Source organism: Equus quagga, chromosome 11, assembly GCF_021613505.1.
Source record: "Equus quagga isolate Etosha38 chromosome 11, UCLA_HA_Equagga_1.0, whole genome shotgun sequence".
In the NCBI taxonomy this organism is placed as follows: Eukaryota; Metazoa; Chordata; class Mammalia; order Perissodactyla; family Equidae; genus Equus; species Equus quagga.
In genome coordinates, this window is record NC_060277.1 from 43,303,221 (window position 1) to 43,323,854 (window position 20,634).

Genomic DNA, 20,634 nt, shown 5'->3' on the forward strand with positions numbered 1-20,634 from the left:
CCTTTGAAGCATAGTACCTCTCCATGTCTACCACTTGCACTATTTTTTGTCTCAGTTTCCCTCATCTGCAAAAGCGGATAATAATGGTAAATACCTGGTAGCTTTGTTGCGAGGATTAAATGAGTTAATATGTGTAAAGTGATTAGAACAGTGTCCAGCACACAGTAAGCTCCTAAGTACCAGCTATTTCACCAGATCAAGTATCTTCCTAGTGTTTACTGTCAGACCCTGAAATTCTTGATGTTTGGGTCTCCTTTGTCAAACCACAATGCTAGTGTTCATCATTACCTCATTCTGGTTGTAATGCACATGACCAATCAGTTTCCTTTGTTTAATCTGATTGGATTTGGCCACATGTTGGTTTCTTGATTACACCCAAGAAAATGGAGTATGAGGGTCTTCCATTTCTCTTCTTACTCGCTGGTTTGGGGTTGAGTTAGCAACCTTCCCAACTTGTTGTTGTTGTTGCCTGCCATCAAGTCAGCTACAACTCCTGGCGATCCTATGAATGAGTGATGTCCACAATATTCTGACCTCAACAGCCCTACTCAGCTTCTGAAGACTCATGCTTATGGCTTCCATTATGGAGTCAATCCATCTCGTATTTGGTCTTCTTCTTTTTCTGCTGCCCAACTCCTTTTGCTATCCTATTTCTATTATTGGATAATGGAAAGGATTAAACAAGGAGAAAAGTAACAGAAAAATAAGAACAGAAGGAAGAATTTTTAAGTTAAAAGTAGACTTCACAAAAAGAGAATTTACGCCTGAGAATTTGGAAGCTAGGGGGAAAAGTATAAATGGCAGAGTGACTAAAGACCATTTTTAGCCTGGGTAACGTTTGTGATCATGAGGCTGATGAAATAAATGATCCCCACTCTGACTTCCCTTTCCTCCAGAATAAGCCATGTTGTGTAATTCCATCAGGTGGCCACTGGCTTGCTAGTTCCTTCATTCTGAAGAGGCTAAAGCTCCTAAAAGTCATGTGAATCACTTTATGAGTAAGAGCAGGAAAGAGCACTAGGTTAAAATTTGGAGTGTGACTTTCTCAGTATGAAATTACTTCTCTCCCCCAAGAGCTGGCCACAAATGACTTTTTCCAGTAGCCTTTGGCTTTTCATTTACACAGGAGGGAGGTGTGAGGTAGCAGGGTTCCACACCCTCTTTTACCTGGATGACATCCCTCTGTGTCATCTAAACAGATGCTCCTCAGAACAAGAGGGCGGGTTATTTACCCCCTCATCTCATCACCTGAGCTAAAGCAAGTAAGCAAACAAACCATGCAAGAGAGCAATCTTAGAGGCCATTGGAGAAAAAAAAGCCTACAAGACCTATTTTGGCTTGTCCTGCCGCTGAATTCCAAGCATTATTTGTGTAGCTTCCCTTGCCTGAACTGTTGGCACAAGAGGTGCAATTTTATCCTCAAAGTAGGGTGTTCCTTGGGCACTGAGCCAATGCAGTTGGCTCATTCACTTCCTTCTCTGCTACATTTCTTCAGGGCTTTCTGCATGTCAGAAGCCTATTATACGATGATTCAGGAGGGTATACAGGAAATGTTGCTCTTGTTCTGACATTGGCTACACTCCTCTTTACCTCACCAGGGAAGCTACAGAGTTTCCTTCATCTGAGTTCTTTTCCAATTGTGTAATTATCACGATGGAAATGTAAAGTAGAAAGGACTTCCCTGCCTCTGCGAGGGGAAGTGACGGGGACTCGCACTCCCGGGAAGGAGCCTGGCCTCTCACACACTGGGCCTTGTCTGATTTCTAATACTTGTGCTGCTGAGCTACTTTTGTGCGGGTGACCCAGCTGAACAAGGTGGCCCAGCTAAAGACACACACCTTCACACCTTCACCCCTTCTCCCTAGTGCAAATGTTTGCATGCATCACGGCAACCTTCCTCACTTGTCTAGTCCTTCTCAAGAACCACAGCACACGTTTCCTATTCTAAAATGCTGTGATTTGAGGCACCTGGCCCAGACCAGGGATGCCCACTCTGCATCTCTTTCCAGGAATCACATGGATGACCTTGATCTTGGGGCCCAGTCAGCGACACAAACCATTCCCAAGGAGCATAAAGGTCACATTCCTTTGTGTCATAAAGTGAAGCTGAGCCAGACCTGCCTGGTTCACATCTCCACGGAGGCTCAGGGTTCTGATCCGAATGGTAGTGAGCCAAAAGGGAATAGCCCATTTGCAGGCAGAATACCAGTAAAGGATGATCTGTGTGCAGAAAGGCTGCCAGAAACCAGAGAGAGGAGGAAGGGAGGGCTGCAGGTTCAGCCTGCCCTTTTCATCATGCGCCTTGGAGATCCTCTTACCAGCTGGAGGGCTGCCCGGCTGAGGCTTCCTATTCAAGGATGCACGAGATCAAATTTCTAGGCTGGTGTTTGAGCAAATGACTCACTCACCTTTTTGTCATCAGAAAGAAGCAAGAAAGTTTGTCTTTCCATAATCTTGTACTTTATCCTTGCACGTTTCTGAGAAAAATGAAAAAGAAAGCACAATATCTGGGAAAACTCTTTCGTGTACTCCAGACTCAAATATTATTTTGTGGACATAAACCAAAATCATATCTTATCTCAGAACCTCTTGAGTTTTATAATTAATGCATTTTAAGATTTCAAGTGAACCATACATGTTCCACGAGACTTTTTTATACCCTACAAAAATTGGATACACTCAGCATCTTCTTCCTTATCTCTTTTTCTTTACTCTACACTTTCAACAGAACCACTGCTAAAATGATCTGAAAATCTATTTCCCACACATAAAAACATGATGCTTAGTTCATGCATGGTTAGCTATTTTAAATTAGTACTTGTATATCTCAGTGAATTTTTTTGAAAAATTGGTTGTCAGAAAATGTAAGTGAGGGTAGACACTGCATTACAGTATCTATGCTGGAAACAGGCGTTGAGGAAAGAATCACTTCCCCTGAGTGTCAAACTATCCCTGTGCACCTCCCGAGTCACATTTCTCCTCTGCAGCTCCTGCTGTCCCTTCTCGTAAACCTTGCCTTCTTTCCTACCACATCCTCAAAACACGTCTTCTTTCTCCTCTAGGATTCAGCTCGAGATAGCAGGAGTCAACTGAGATCCTGCAATACTTTTTCAACAGTCAGGTCTCCCAGAGTGCATCCTCAGCTTCAAACAACTGGAGGGCTTAGGGCTTCCTTGGGACGTCTCTTCCCCTTAAATCCTCTGGGCCACTTTGGCAGCTTGTGAAATCTCTCCCTCAGAACAAGGTTGGATGCTCCTCCTCACATTCACCAGCCTTTCCTTTCTTTGCTCTTTGCTGAATTTGGAAAAAGTTATAGGAGTTCACTATCCAGGAGCAAACTGTATTTTCCAAAGGAGTCGTAACAGAAATCCAAAAAGCAATGGGAATCTTGTACCTATATAATTCCGAGGCACTTTTTATAATATTTTCTAGAGAAGAGATATTTTAATGCTATTTGCAGGACTCAATCTGGGGGCATAATATTGCTTTATGATCTTTTATGAACTATAATCTGGAATTCTTAAAATAACTACGGGTGGACACATGCCAAATGGCAAAGCTGGGCTGGAAAGTAGTGGTAAGAAGGGATTTTTACTGCTCCATTTACTCAGAAAAACTCCACCCAATAATTTCTACAAAGCAAGACTATAATACATTGAATTCTCTGCTGATCTCTAAAATCTTGAGCCTCTGAGTTAGGATGAGTAAATATCCTGATTGAAGTCATTAAATTAAACTGATACAAGTGCCCAGGGAAAACTGGCAGTGGTACTGCTGAGAAACCCCCTACTTGTTCCATTTTCCTAAAATTCATCGCTGGTGCTGACATTCTGAATCTACTTGCCAAAGAAGTTGCCTGTATTCCATTAACAGACAGATACTCGAGGGTGCAGGGGGAGAAGACATCTGTAAGAAAGCATCCCGGCAAAGGCAGGCTGTGTCAGCACACATTCCACAGGACAAATTGACTGTTTCAGGTCCTACTTTTCTACATGTTGAAAAAATAGCATTATAACCACAACTTGTGAAATGTTGAAAAATACAAATAACATTTCAGAAGTCCACCAGCTTGGTCCTAAACTGTTCCCACTTTGAGGACACAGATAGGACAAGGTATGAACTGTAATGTTACAGCCCATATTTGCAGATGTCTATTGGCAGATGTCTATTTGCATGAGTTGATTTGCATGGGGGAGAGGAGAGGAAAGCCTGCATGTTGGAGAAAGAGTAAGGAAGTGGAAAAAATAAACAGCATCTATTTGATCCCTTGGCTCAGCCTCAGGTACTCACGTCTGAGCCTTAGAGACAAGGGCTGTGTGCAGTCGCTGAAGGAAATATTTTCATAAGGGAACCCTGTAAAACAAGTGGACATGGGCTGTGGTGCTTCTGGTCCAGGGGTGACACAGAGTGAAAGTATTAGAGGCAGCACACACTGACACAGGTATCAGTCTCCTCACGCTGGGCACTGACATAGATACTGAGCCAATATCCACAAACGGCTTCTTAGGCCACAGCCAAAAACACAGGAGTAGCAAGAACCTGAGAGAAATGTTTACGAGCACATAGAAGACACATAGAAGATGGAGGGTAGAAGACCACCCTCCACGGAAGGGGATTCTGGAAGAGACCTTGAGCAAGGCCAGAAAAATCTACGTTATGCAAATGGAAGCAAGAGCCAGTAAAATTTAAAATTTGTCATTAATGTGACCCTATTTGTATCTGCCAGCTGGTGAGGCATGATGAATAAAAACAAAAATCACTTCTAAGTCCCTCAGCTTGAAACAAAATCATGAAAGTTGTATATTAGTCAAGATTTTTAGTTGCAGACAACAGAATCCACTCTTGTGAGTTTAAAAATAAAAAGAATGTATCAAAGGATGTTAGATAGCACATAGTCTTCTGGAAGGGCCAGAGAATCATGCTCTGAGGCTACCTTGCAAGAATTTATATCCAGATTACACTGCTAGACGGTACAGGAGGGACTGCCACGTGCACAGGCACTGTGGCAGCACGGACAACCCCCACAGAGGATGCCAATGCTAGGGCTGCTGCCATTTCTGCCTTGGTGCCTCTGCCAAGCTCCACAGCCCTTACCAGAAAACTGACTTTGCATGACACCTGCTTTCTCACAGTTTTCTCTCTGCATTGCAGTCTTGCATGGCTGCATCTGATTGCAGAAACTAGATCACATGCTTACCCCCCTGGTTGCAAAGAAGGCTGGAAGAGTGAGTTTTAGTTTTATCTTGAGAAGGCAGGACTCATAATGTATGAGTTTCCTTGATGTGGGAAAGGCTTTCGAGAAATGATGTGTGGCTCCAACATAACAAATGTTATACTCTATTCTGTTATACTGTAGTGGGCATGAGATAATTAGGCAACCAAACCCTTGTAAAGCATCAAGAGGCCAGTGTTTAATTCCTTATGCTTGCCGACGGGATTTGTCATGAGTGGTTCATAAAGCAGCCATAGAAGAGCTTTACTGTAACAGAAGAAAGTCTTTCGGGCAGTATTTGGTCCACAAATTGTTTTTTTCCTACCAAATGCGAGAGATACAATGTCTCTCCCTCTTACCTTAGGTTTAGAGGGTATTTTCAGAAACTGCAGAAGTTATTAGCATACTGAAGGAAAGGCACATCTCCACCTTGTCACAGATATGAGAAAGAGCAGATAGGAAAAAACTAATGAAAGCAGTCTAAAGACAGTTGTTGAAATCTGTGTGGTACAAAGCAAAAGGTCTCCATACAAGACTTTAAGTAAGTGCAGACAGAGAGGCTGAGACCTCTCCATAATCGGTAGGTCACGTCAGCTGGGAGTGCTTTGAACAGGCACAGAAGTAGACCAACACGGGGCACAGAATCAGGTCAATGGAAGAAAAAACTCAGCACCCAAACCAGGTCAGCAACTCTTCCCCAGCCAAAATCATCTAAGGCAGAAATGCCCAACAGATTTTATCCCACATGCCAAGATCTATGGATTGGTTGTGGCTACCTCAGTTACCTTGTTGAGGACTATCAAGAAAAATGTCCGTATATGAACCTGTTTTCACATCGTTGATACTTATAACTTTGCATTCTGCTTTTCTCCTTATTCATTGAATCATAAATCTCTTCCATGTTGTCAGATCTTGGTAGTTATCCTTTTTAAATATCTGTATAGTATTTCATCAGATGAATAACTCTAGTTTACTCAATCACTTACCATCATTTTATACTTGAATTATTTCTAAGAATTTTAGAAGGGTAAGTGGAATTTTTCAAAAGGCTCTGTCCACTATTTGAAAGAGATTAGCACAGGAATAAACCTGAACTTCGATGGATATGGACACCTCCCAGCTAGGTCAACATTGGGCCTATGGAGATTCCACAAACACATCTAAAGGAACAGAGGCTTTAAGAGAAAACAGGCTCAACCCTTGAAAACTTTAAATGGAAAGACTCTAGGAAGTCCTAATATATATCCTCAAGGTGGCAGCTACATACCCTTATAAAATCTCTATTTCTAGACAAAATATCTCTAGTGTACTCTGGGGGAAGATCCAAAGAGGGGTTAGCTCTCATCTGAAGTTCTGGAAACTGCTCTCCTGGAAAACTTGGTCTCCAGGGTCTGGATAGGGAGTGAGGAGAATGCAGAAAACCACTCATCCTATTGTGGGTTTTGAGATAAGACTTTAATTTCCATAATCTTCATAAAAAAAAAAGGAGCAGTCTTTACACTCAAAAATATATTCACTATGAATTGTTCAGTGTCTTAGACAGGAAGAATTTAGATGCAAAGAATAGAATTCCACTTAGCTCAAATAAAAAGAGGGTTGATTGAAAGGCAGAGTTGACTATGGGGTTACAATAAGCTAGTGCAGGAGATAAAGCTGGGCATAATGGGATCAAGAAGGGCATTATGCAGATTTTCTCTCTCTCTCTCTCTGTCTCTCTTCTGCCTTTTGAGGTACACAGTGTCTCTATTTGTCTCTGGGCATCTGCTCCATCCTTCTGCTCCTCTGTTTGCAGACTGGCTTTTTCTGCTGACTCATGGTTTCTCAGCTTCCCCTCACTCACTAGCATGTGGCTTTGGCCTGTTGTGGCAGGCCCGCTGGGCAGGACCTTGCAGCTTGGCTCTACACAGCTAAATGACTCAGCCTCTTTGTCCTCATTCCAAATTCTTGAGAGAGTATCCGATCAGCCCAGCTTAGGTCAGAAGTCTTTCCCCGGGTCAGTCGCTGAGACTGGTGGGGCATAGTCACATGGGATGTAGCGCTGTCCCTTCCAGGGTTATGAGTGGGGCAGAGCCTCCGAGGCGGAATGTGAGTAGGGAGAAGAGAATTTTTGGCATCTCTGAGACAGACTTGGGTCTGAGAGAGACATGCTGAGTTATGACAAAAAGTGCATCAAATTTGGAGTGAAAAAAAAAATCTCTGCCACTTTTTAGTCATAAAACTAGACATACTCCTAATCTTTCAGAGACTCATTTCCTCATGTGTAACCTGAGGGAGCTGAACAAGATGACCTCCCAGCTCTTGCTGTCTATGATTATTATTTTCATCTTCAGAATCTCATAATGTAAGGAATGAGCAACTCTAATATCAACGATTTGGCAGGTTTCATGTGAACAATCATTCAAAAACTGTCTTCGCAATAAGTCCAGTGGTGTATTATCCCCAACATTACCATTACAGCAAACATTTTTGGAAGGCCATTATATGCGCTAGCAATGTTGAAGTCTCTAGGTAGGCATTCAGCAAATGTTTCTTGCTTAGAGTGGAATTCTAAATGAAGACAAGAAACAGACCTTGCTCTAAAAGAATCTGCCTGTCAAGTTGTCAGAGGCTTGAAAAAGTAATATGGCGAAATTCACTCAATTCTAATGCTGTTGGTGAGCAATTTTCTCAAATGCGTTATTGGTGAACTGCCCACTGCAAATAAAGACAAAAGACTGTATTAATAGAAATTGCTTTCTATCTATGCCAGATTAATACAGCTATCCCACAACATGTGAAATTGAGGCATTCTTGTAAAGTTGCCTACACAGCAAGGTTAATTTCCCCCCCCCTTGAAATCTCCTGTGGTATTGAAAGAAATGACAACTGGCTCTTTTAATATTTCTCATGTTCCTATCGAGAAAGCAAGAATCCAAAGGGAAACACTTCAAAAATAATAATAATCCCAGTGAGAATTTCAATTTCCCAACCCATTCAAGTTCCTTTAAAAAACCCCCAAGCGCCCACACGAACCTATGATGGACAGCAGGTAAATGAGTCTCTGGAATTGACCCGGGCCACCTCCACCTTTCCCAGTTTGGCCTCTAGTTCTTCCCGCATCCAACCCCTCCCTTGGCTGCACACCTCACCTCTCATCATTTACCTGCCTCTGCCCCCTCTTTTCATATGTAAATATGTAAATAGACTATCTCTAGATTGAGCTGAAGAGTTTCACTCAACTTTATTAAGTTCATTAATTCATCTATAGCAGAAGGAGAAGGCCCTTTGGGTTGTGGGTGAGCCACATTCTGCCAATAGGATAGCCCTCATGTACTCTGCGGTCCTGGGAGAAGCTGACTTTTCTCCTTTCCACCCTGGAAAGCTCCTGCCCAATAATCCCAGGATCTGGGCAGGGACAGCCTTTGTGGCCACCTACTCTGCCTGTCTGCCACTGGGAAAATGGATTTTTGTTGTCCTTCTTCAATTTTAAAAGCTCAGGGACTGGCCTGGTAGTGTAGTGGCTAAGTTTGTGTGCTCTGCTTCAGCGGCCCGGGGGTTTGAGGGTTCGGATGTCGGGTGCGGACCTACATACCTCTCATCAAGCCATGCATATCTTATTGCTTTTTTCATCCAATTATAAAAGTAATTTACACTTGCTTTTAAAAAGCTCAACAATATAGAAATGGATAAAACAGGAAGCAAAAACTTTCCATACTTCTAGTTATTCCCAGGGATGACCACAATTATTAGTTTTATATCTATCCTTCCTGATATATATATATATATATATCTCATATGTACACACACATAAGCAGACAAATGCATACAGATGTGTATGTATACATGCTCTAAATAGAGTATGTATTATATACTGTATGTGCTTAACAAAAATGGGATTATATTATCTATTCTTTTTTGTAGTTTGCTTTTTTTTTTAAATTTTACAGCTTGCTGTATACATCTTACATATAAATCTATCTCGTCCTTTATAATGGCTTCTTAGCATTCCTTTGTGCCATAATCTCTACCCTCCACTGAAGGGTGTGTATAAGTTTTTCTTAAATATTAAAAATACTGCAATGAACATCTATATATATGCATGTGTATATACAAATATGCCTGTGCATGTTCTAACTATTTCCTTGGGATAAATTCCTACAACTAAAATTACTGGGTTAAAGGTTATGCACATTTAAAATATGACAAGCTAACACCAGAAAAGTCGTATCACCCTACAGCCTTAGCAAGCTTCCTGCAATTACCTTCATCTTTCATTATTGCCAATCTGGTGGTCCAAAAAAAAATTAGCACCTCATGTTGTTGTGCTCATTTGCATTTCTTTGAATATTAGTGAAGACGAGTATCTTTTAAGGTATTCCTTAGCCATTTGGTCTTCTTCCTCTATGAACTGTCTGAATTTGTGTGTCTGTGCCACTCACTTCTATTTCCTCCTTCTTTGGTTGACACACTTTTGGTTGAATAGCTGGTCCAGGCATGTGACAGGAGCTGGGCCAATAAATTTCCTGTCCCGGGAGTTTGGACTTGAGAATAGGACACCTCTAGTCTGTGTACTTCAAACAGAAAATGATACAAAGCTGGGCTGGGTCAGCCATTTTTGGTCATGAGCATCATAAAGAAGAGAAAGTAGATCTGCAGGGAGAAAGGAAAGAAGCAGGAATGCCTTGGAAGCAGAGATGAGGGCCCATGGTCCTGAGCACTCCCTATCCTCCAGGCCTGTGAGAAAGCTTTGTCTCCTTAAGCCAATTTGAATGGATTTCTCTTAGATAAGCAGTATCACAATTTCTTCAATTCATGGGAATACCAGGGACGAGGAGATGTTTTTGAAAGAATATTTGAATCTTAATTTTCTCCTCTCATGGTTCCTGAGAAGCCCAAAGGAGCCCTAAGAAGTCTGTGATTCCCAAGCACGAAGGGGAGCTGAAGCAAAAATTGCACAGTGGGCCCAAAGTGTCTTCACCCTAGTGGCCCTTTGATTTGTTCTTCCAGAGGTCCCCCTCCAGTCAGGCACCTGGACCCCCGCTGCCGCTCAGCTCCCTGCAAGCCCTATCTCAGTACGCCCACCTTCCTATAGCAATGGCTCTGTTTATTCAGCACTTACTATGTCCCTGATAAGTACTTTGCATGTTATATTATTCATCTGGTAAAGTAGGCATATTGTTGCTCAGTTTTACAAAAGAGGAAACCAAGGCTTAGGGAGGTTTAGTAAGTTGCTCAAGAACACTCAGCTGGAAAGGGGGGAGCAGGATTCCAGTTTCTGCTGTCCGACTCTGCTATACCTCTGCCCCCTGGGCTGGCCCAGCTCTGTGTCTAGAGCCTAGAACTAAGGTGGCATTGGTCTCCAGGGCAGAACTGTGGTCTCCAAGATCATGACTTCAGGCCCCCTCTGACGGCCACCGTCAGCTGGTTGTCTTTCTGAGAACAAGAGGCATACTCGTATCCCGGCTGCTGGCAGACATTTTGGCCACAGGCAGAGAAGCCTTGCTGCTCATTTTCAAGGTGCTGGCACCCCTTTGCTGAATGAAAGAGCTCTGAGGACTACACAGGCTGCATCCTGAAGATGGGCTGGGCACCGAAATGCCTCTCTATTCTAGGTTGGCTCCTGTGACGTAGGCTTTCACCTCCCTGGTCTCTACCTCCCTGCGGTCCACCTCCTCTATAATAACAATAGCCAACCCTGGCAAAGAGTTCACCATTCTAAGTGCTTTTCATACATTAGCTCATTTGCTCCTCACCTTTAGAGTTAGATACTATATTAACACCCCATTTCACAGATGAGGAAATGGAGGCACAGACAGGTTAAGTGACATGCTCAAGGTCACACAGCCAGTGAACAGCAGCCAGGATTCCAACCCAGATGTCAGAGATTCCTTTGAGTAGTTGGTGAAAGTTAAGACTCTTTCCTCGGAAAAATGTACAGACGCATGATTCTATATAGTTTAGAGGTTTCATCTTCAGCTACTACAGGTCAAACACTTTGTAAAGCAGGGCTCAGAAAACTCAGATGTCCTCAGGGGTAAGGCAGAGAATGTTGACCAGTGAAAGAGTTGGACGGGAGAAAGGACAGTGGGCCCTGGATAGTGCATGGATTCCTCTCAAAAGTATTCTAATGAAAACAAACAAAGCAAATCTCCTAAGCTGGACCAAGAAAACTTGCTTGTGGGCTGAACTCAATGAGAGGGCAATCAGTTTGCAACTTCTGCTAGAATGCAACACAGTCTCTTCTTTGCTTATTTGCCAACGGGCATGTTGGTGCTCCTAATATTCGAGAAAAGGTGTGTTGAACTGCTCTCCCAACTCAGGGCAGACCTGCAGCTGATTCCCATCAGACCCTGCACTTACAGAGTCTAGAGCTCTCACTCTTGACTCCCATGAACCGTCCAGGGCCCCAGCCCCCCTCCCTTGGGCTTCTGATGCGCTGGGATGTTTTGAGGGTGCAGTTGTCCAGGTTGGATGAATAGATGGTGTCATTCCTGCAGAGGGTCATGGGGATCGAGAAGGGGGGCTGCCTCTGAGAGACACTGGATTTAGGCAGTGGCAGTTCCCAGCTCCCACCTGGCTCCTGGACAATGGAAGATGCCCCACTGTGGCTGAGCAGTGCTTGGCTTTGTCTGCCTGGCCCCTTCAGCCCAGTTCTCTCCTCCTCTTCTCCCGTCACTCTTTTGTCTTTGTCCTTCCCCACATCCACCCTCAAGAGGTGAGAAATATTTTACTAGCCTGGGAAAGCTGCCCTGTCTCAACACTGCTATTGTTTTTTCTCACTAGCATTGGCTATATTTTGATATGACTGCTTCAAAGCACTTAGCATAACTTCCTTAATGGGTTTAGGCTTTTCGGGAACACAAAAGCTAGACACTATTTCTGCTTGCCACTAATGTCCTTCCCTTGAAGCAATGAATCCCAGGGATTACCTGCTTAAACGGAGCGGGGAGTCCACAGGAGGAGGAAAGGAAGGGTGGAGATACTGAGAGAAAAAAGTTTTCATTAATATTAAAAAATGTTATCCACATCTTTTCCATCTTAAGACCCCTTTGAACTCTTGACAACCCCAAAGAACTTGTTCATGTGGGCTATGTATATTGATGTTTAATGTATTAGAAATTAAGATGGATGAGTGTGTAAAATATTTACTTATTTATTCATTTAAAAATAACAATAATAAACCCATTACATGTTAACATAAATCACATATTTTTAAACTATAGTTTCTAAAACAAGCAAACAAAAAAGATTCAATGAGAAGAAGAGCGTTGTTTAAATTTTTGTAAATCTTTTTAGTGTCTGGGTTGATAGAAGGCAGGTGGATTCTCATATCTGCTTCTGCACTCACTGTGTTGTGACATCACATGTCATGTAGCCTCTGGAAAACTTCCCTGTACACTTGTGAGCGAATGAGAATGAAAGAGACAAACTATATCTTAGTATTATGATGAAAAGACCTAGAGGAGGACCTTCCTGGAGGACCTCCAGAAAGGAGTGCTCTTTGAGAACTGTGGTCTTATGTCCTGAAGTACCATCACAGAGCGCCAGAGAGCTGGTCCTGGATGGATAAGGGCAGGCTCCACGTAAGGGAGGCAGGATAAGTGATGGGTAAGGGCACTAATTTTGGAAGCAGACGCTTTTAGATTTGAATCCCAGCTCCTCACCTTCCTACGGAGTGGCCTTGGGAAGGTTACTGAACTTTTCTAAGCCTCAGACCTCCGTCCTATAGATAGAGAACAGTAGAACCTACCTTACCTGGTTGATGAAAGATAATGAAGTATTTTTCAAACTTCATTAGTCAGAACTTTTGCCAAGTCCATGTAAGACCTATACTATCATCCTCTTTATATTTTTCCATAGCTCACTTTTTAAACCTAAATACCTTTTTAAAGGAAATTTTATATCCTTATTACAAATGGAAAACAACTTGCCCTAAATCAAAGGTGCACTAAAAATAAAAAAGACTTGTTGCCAGAGAAAGTGTTAAGCCTAACGCCTGCTCTCCTTTTGTAACGAAAGGAAATAAGACGATGTTAGAATGTTTCTCAAGACCTGCATGAAAGAAACTCTCCCAGATGTGATCAGAAGGAGTCAGAGACTCAAAGAAGGAATAGCTTTCTCATTACTCGATGCAATTTGACCTCTGCCTTGCCCGTGCACCACTAAATCATCTCCCCGACTACCTGAAACCATTTCCTGTATCACTCCACACTTAGGAGACACTGAGATCATGCACGTAAAGCACTTAACTCAATGCTGGCACATGGGAAGGACTCTGCATAGTAGCTTTTGTTATCTTTTCTAATTCTTCCTTTTCTTTTCCCACACAGGTTAAATGACTCACGTAAGCCCATAGTTTTTGGTGGAGGACTATGACTACAATGCCTGTCTTATATCTCCTTGCAGATAAAAGCACGGATGCTGGCACTGGGCTCTGCCACTTTAGAGCTGTGTGACCTTGAGCAAGAAACTCAACCTCTCTGCCTCAGTCTTCTCATCAGTAATATGGTGATACAATGGCATCTAAGTTATAAGGTAAGAGCAAATGAGTTAATACATGTAACATGTGTTAACTGTGTAGTAACACACAGAACATGCCTGGCAGGTAGTCAATACTTTACACATATTAGCTAATAGTGTTCCTTCTTTTTCATCAGCTGGTTTGACAGTAGCAGTCATTAACAGACAGTTTACTATAGAGAAGTTTTTCTCAAACTATCCAAGGTAAAGGGCCAGGTTTTATTCCCCCAATCAAAGTGGACTGATACTTTTGTAAATAGAACAAAAATGAATTACTAGAAAAAAGAAATAAAAAAGAAAATATAAAGTACAAGCCTGCTTTTTAATTAGAGTCAATAGACTATATTGAATATATATGTCAATAGATTATATTTCAATAGAGACAATCAGAGAGAAAATAGGAGAAAAAATTACAAAATTGTTCACTGAAAGCGTGTACAGGCAATTAGTGTTGCTTCAGCACTTTTTTGTCATTCCACATTTGTGACAAAACAAAACGTTATGAAGGTAATAGCAATTCCCCAAATTAAATGCTGATATGCGTACTTGAAACAAACATTTGTACATTAATATTTAAAGTTTTTTCTGTGATAAGTGAGCTTGCTTTTTGCCTGTTAACTTATCTAATCTAGGTTAGATAGATGATGCAGAGAGGATCGTGTATATCTAAACAGTTTCTACGATTGTTTTCATCACTTTCACAGTAGAGAAACCACTCACACAGAGGTAGGTTGATAAGAAAGGGAAAAGAGAATTTAAAGCAATTTCAGCAAGTTCCAGATACTCATTTTTTACTTCCATCTAAAATGAAGCACATAATGTTGTATATTCAACATTCATTTCCGACCTTCATCAGTAGTCAGTTCCAAAATGGATGCTTTAAAGTTATAGTTAAATTTAAATTCTCTTCGATAAACAAATGAACAAGATGAATTCTGGATTTTATACACTTTTGGGTTACAGTTGACAAATGAACTTTAAAACATCACTAGTGGTTCTACTGGGAATGGCTGGTATAAAATCTGTGTCACATGTGACTCACCCATTCCAGTTCAACACCTGAACTGCACCCTGTGTCTTAGTTTGTTCAGGCTGCTATAAGAAGATACCATAAGCTGCGTCGCTTAAAAACAACAAACACTTACTTCCCACAGTTCCAGAGGCTGGGAAGTCCAAGTTCCAGGCATTCATACAGGACTTGCTTCTGTTTCACGGATATGCCTTCTCTATGTGTCTTCATGGTGGAAGGGGCAAGGGAGATCTCTGGGGCCTCTGTTATAAAGGTGCTCATCCCATTCGTGAGGGCTCCACCCTCATGACCTAATCACCTCTCAAAGGCCCCACTTCCAAATACCATTACACAGAGGATTAGGTTTCAACATCTGAATTTTGTGGGGAACACAAACATTCCATCTATAGCACACTGTTCAACGAGACTGGTCCTCTGCTGATGCCCTTGCATGTTGTGACAATGTCAAATTGCCATCAAGGTTTCTAAACCATCATTGCTGGTTTCTATACTTACCTTGCTGTGGCTGGGAACAAACCCACAGACCACATTTTGAGTAGCAGTGATACGGAGCACAGTGCTGGAAGGATGAGTTGCATAATTTCAGGAGAATTCTTCTTGGACAGCAGATGATGCTTTAGTTTTTTTTATCAAGACCATTCCCACTTTTGAAGAAGGTAGCTGGCTCCTATTCATACCCTCTCATCTCAGGTGCTAAAGAAATTCTTGAGAGGAACCCCCAGGCCATGAAAGTAATGTTACAGAGTTTACAGAAGAAAGAAAACTAGGGCAGAATTAGTCCTTTCCTCTCTAACTGCAAGCCACAGCCTTCTGTTTATCCTCACAGACATGGGTAGTAATGGTTCACACACGCCTCTGAGCTCCATGAGGGCTGGCACCATGTCGTTTTTAATCCGTAACTGGGGCCCCTAGCACAGAGATGGGTGTATAGCAATCACTCAATAAACATTTGTTCAGTGAGTGGATTCTCAGAAGCTTAGCTGTCTTACATCTCTGTTGGAGTGCTGTGAGGGATAGTTACTGGAGAAAGAACAAATAGGTTAGCGGTACGAAGGATGTATCCATCTATCTTTCCTTTTCTTATCACTTTCCTGGGTTATGATCTCTTGAAAAGCAAACACAACATTCAGGTGTGTTGTCTCCCTTGAAAGCCATTCTGAACTCCAGGCTTTCCCAGAGCAGAAAGACATTTAGATACAGGAATGCTCATTGATTCAGCTGAGCATTTCTAGATGGCCTAGACTCCTTTCTTTCATTCTACTTTCTCTCTATCACAGGGGCCATGCCTTAGTCATCTTAGTGTCGCTGCGGCCTCACAGAGGGCCTGGCACACACCTGAGAACCACTGCCTAGTGTGATTAGCACATCTGTGAGGGAGGGGCCAAGTGAATTATCGCAGAGCTTCTCAAATTTAACGCACATATGAATCACCTGAGGGGCTTGTTAAAATGCAGATTTTGCTTCAGTAGCTCCAGGTGTGCTCCTAGGCGATGCCAATGCTTCTGGTCCATGGGCTACACTTTAAGCAGCAAGCAACCAAGAGGAATAAAAAGAACCTGAACTTCTATTTAGCTGCTTGTTAGCAAATGAAGTAAAAGATGTGGCTAACATGATTTAGGAATGACTCTTAGTGATCTGTAGCTGGCTGTGTGAGAGACACAATGAAAGACCTTTTAAGGAAAGGAAAATAAGTCATGTGGGTCACATGTGATTCCACAATACTCCCTGGGAACTCACAATTGCCTTAGAACAGAAACATGATACCACAACTGTCAATCATCTTTTAAAGCTTGGTGCTCAAATAGCAGGTTCCATGGGGAAACAGAACGCAGTGAAGCAGTCAGGGGATACATTCTTTTGTGTCTTCTGGAACATATGCTGACACTGACCTTAAAAAAGATTTTTTTTTTTATTGATCACTTGCTACTTATGTCTATTACGATGCTTTGTAAAATTTAAATTAATCCCTCTCTTTCTTTCCAGGCTTCTTCGCTGCCCGAGTCAACAGTGTGGAGTACCAGAACACACCTTTGAGGTCTTGCAAACTTGGGTCATAGTCCCAATGCTGACCCATTTAAGACTGTGTGACCTTAGGCATGAGCCACAGGTTCCAGAGTAAAACGAGATTAACACTACTACCTTGGATTTTCACTAGGATGAATTGAGAAGGCGCCTGGGCCATGGTGGCATGCCTGTAAATAATACTTTTATTCCCTCCATATATTGCCAACCTAGGCTCTAACTCACCTATCTAAGTGGGATTAAAGGAGACACACCCTGTAGTCCAGCTACACTTATTCGGAACCTAGATATTGTCTGAGTTCCCTCCTGGTGGCTGGGGACAGAGGGGAGGGAGGAGCTTGGCTCAGAAACTGGCCCCCAGCAGCTGTGCCTGGCCTCTGGGCAGTCTAATGAACAAGATGGTACCCTTGAAATTCTTCGACTACCTCAGGCTTGGGGAAATTTTGGTGTTTGCCTTAGCATGATAATAACAGCCAGTACTGACTAAGGGTTTACTATGGGCTGGGCACTGTTTAAGGATGGACTGGCTTTTAGTTTTCAGGATAGTGGTAATTGAGATGACATTTTTTCCAGAAAATTATATTTTAATTTTCAAATAATTATGATAAATGGGATATTTGTAAAAGACTCTTCAGACAATCATATAAGGTAGAAAGTAAGCTCCTTTGAGGGCGGGACCTGTGTTCGGTTCATCTTGTTCCCATAGACACATTCCATGTCCCATTGTTCAGAGGCAAGCCCTGTTAAGAGTGTAGACTGTCTCCTTTAAGAGGTGGAGGGGCGGGCCTGGTGGCGCGCGGACATGGCACCACTTGGCACACCATGCTGTGGTAGGCGTCCCACATATAAACTAGAGAAAGATGGGCACGGATGTTAGCTCAGGGTGAGTCTTCCTCAGCAAAAAGAGGATTGGCAGCAGTTAGCTCAGGGCTAATCTTCCTAAAAAAAAAAAGATGTGGATAATTTCTTGACTAATCGAACCACATAGAATAATTAATGTGGGACACAAGTTCCAGATGAAATCTAGCCGTTTCTGGGGCACCCAGTGAAGCCCTAGCCTTAATACAGGCCCCGAGGCTGCAAGTGACCAATAATTGGTCCCAGATTGATGCTTGTTATCAGTGGGTGGGATTGGAAAAGCTGCTCCTGGGGAAGAGCTGGGCCTGTTTCTTCATTTCCTTTATACCACACACCTGACTGACCCTTATAACATTAGGCTTGCAGAGGAAGCCCAAAATATTGGGGAAGTGTAGGCGTCATCTCATTCTCTCAACAAGCCTCATCAGGAAAGGCTCATGGTGGCATCATGGAAGCCCAGGACAACAGGCACAAGAGGGAACGGGAGTCCGACACAGAGAGTGACACCAACTCTGAGTCAGGCTTGGACCCAAACAGGACAACAGAACCGACACCTGCAGTAGAAGGTGTGAAGGAATTCTAGAACTAAATAACCAGGAGGGGCTAGGGACAACCTACAGGGGCTTGAGGTGCCCCATCATTGGGGAGATGGTGTGTTAAGCTTTTCACTATTTGTCTAATGTTTATTAAGTGTTTATTTTATGCCTAGGACTCTGCAATGAATAGAACATGCATGGCTCAAAGTATTTCACATAGATTAACTTTCTGGACAACTGAAAGTTTTGATTTGCTTAATCTTAAATACTATTCATGGAACATTTTCTAATATCATATTTGTTACACAGTTTTTGAACTGCATACTAACAACAGGTTGTGCTTTACTGACGACTTGGGATCCCCATCTTATTTAAGGTTGCCAGATAAAATGCAAGACACCTAGTAAAATTTGGATTTCAGATAAACACAGGCAATATTTGGAACATACTTGTACTAACATTATTCCTTGTTTAAATGAAATTCAAATTTAAGTGGGTGTCTTATGTTTTTATTTGTTAAATCTGGCAAGCCTACCATTATTATATGGTGCTGTAATAATACAGCGATGCCTCAGCTGCAGTTGGGCTGATTGTCCTCACACTTCGGTGGCTCAAGGCTGTTGGATTTTTGAATTTTGTGGTCATTTTTTACAGTCTCTTTCTTTGCTATGCAGTGATTGGACTGCTTGTGGTAGTCAGTGTATACCGCATTTTCCTTTTCTCCCTTCCTCCTACTTGATTCTTCTGATTGGCTTGGGCTGGGAAATAAGATCTCCAAAAGTGATTAACTTTTTTGTAGTAAGAGTAAACAGTCTGAGTAAGGATACAGGTACTCACGGAAAGTATGCTAATTTTAAAATAAGGACTTCATAAAAACTTCTTTTGACTGCCAGAGACTTTCCTGTGGTTTCTTTCGAAGTCCTGCAGGATAAGCGAATCATAGCTTGTTTCCTGGAGCGGTGCACTGTTCTTCATAGAGCACTATACCAGTAGAAATCAGCCTCTGATGGAGAAGAGGTTACAGCTAGATAGAAGAGAATTTGCAGCTGGATTTTGGATGTTGTCTGAAATTCTTTAGAAAGAGTCAGATAGATACTGATTTGGCCTGAGTAGTTTACAGGTAAACATGCCTTAAGGCTGGCAACTAGACTAGGTGACCTCTTGAAATCACTCACAGATATATGGTTTTGATAACTCTATGATCTATCCAATCAACTCAAAATAACAACCACATCCAAAAGAATGAAAGCAAAATAAAATTAGCCAGCATCACATCTACAACGAAAAGTAGTATGTATTCCAAATACAGTGCTTAGAAGAGGTTTCGGCCAGCCTGCAAAATCTTACATGGAAGGAACTACAATGTGTACTCTTCTCTACTACACTCATTTACACAATGATTAAACTTTTTTTTTTGCCCTAGGCAATGCTTGTTCTGAATATAGATTTGAAGTGACTCCTGAACTGGAGCTGCTGTTCCTAATGCTGAGCCTACGATTACTCAAACTCAGCATGCAAAGTCAGCAAACACCTCTCCACACCTTACATATTTGCACTTATCTTTATTTGACGTCAGAAAAATTGTTTGAAAAATGATTTATGGTACAAAGAGGATCTTCAGGCTCAGGATGATGAGATCTTGTGTCATCCAGCTATGTCTACTTTTACTGGCTTTAGCCAAAGAATGAGTCATCAGAATCAGATCCTGGGGAATATTTTGGGAGGTGTTAGAAAAGTCTAATACCAACCAAAGACAAGCATCTTGGTAGAACAGTTTGATTTTCTTCAGAGGCATCTAAGATTGTGCAAATCAGAAAATACTTCCTAGATTGTCACAAAACTATTCTAAATATTTCGAGCCTTTGAAACCTGTTATAGGCCTTTTAGTCACAACAAGAGCAACCCTGGTCAGTGTAGGTCACTGGAGCCAATAGCTGTACTATATATTTACATTCATGTGACCTGATTCAACATATTAGTGTGTTAAATATAGTTTTCTTTTCCTCTTGATCAACAAAATAAAGATTCACTTCTAAACTATATTAAGATTTATGGGCTTGAAAGTATTATTTTTATTTATTTTTTGAGTTCATAATAGTTTACATCATTGTGAAATTTCAGTTGTAGATTATTTCTTGTCTATCACCACATAAATGCTCCCCTTCACCCCCTGTGCCTGCCCCCCACCCCCCTTCCCCTGGTAACCACTGAACTCTTTTCTTTGTCCATGTGTTTGTTCATATTCCACATATGAGTGAAATCATCTAGTGTTGGTCTTTCTCAGTCTGGCTTATTTCACTTAGCATAATTCCCTCCAGGTCCATCCATGTTGTTGCAAATGGGATGATTTTGTCATTTTTTTATGGCTGAGTGGTGTTCCATTGTATATATATATACCACATCTTCTTTATCCAATCATCAGTGGATGGGCACTTGGATTGTTTCCCTGTCTTGCTATTGTGAATAGTGCTGCAACG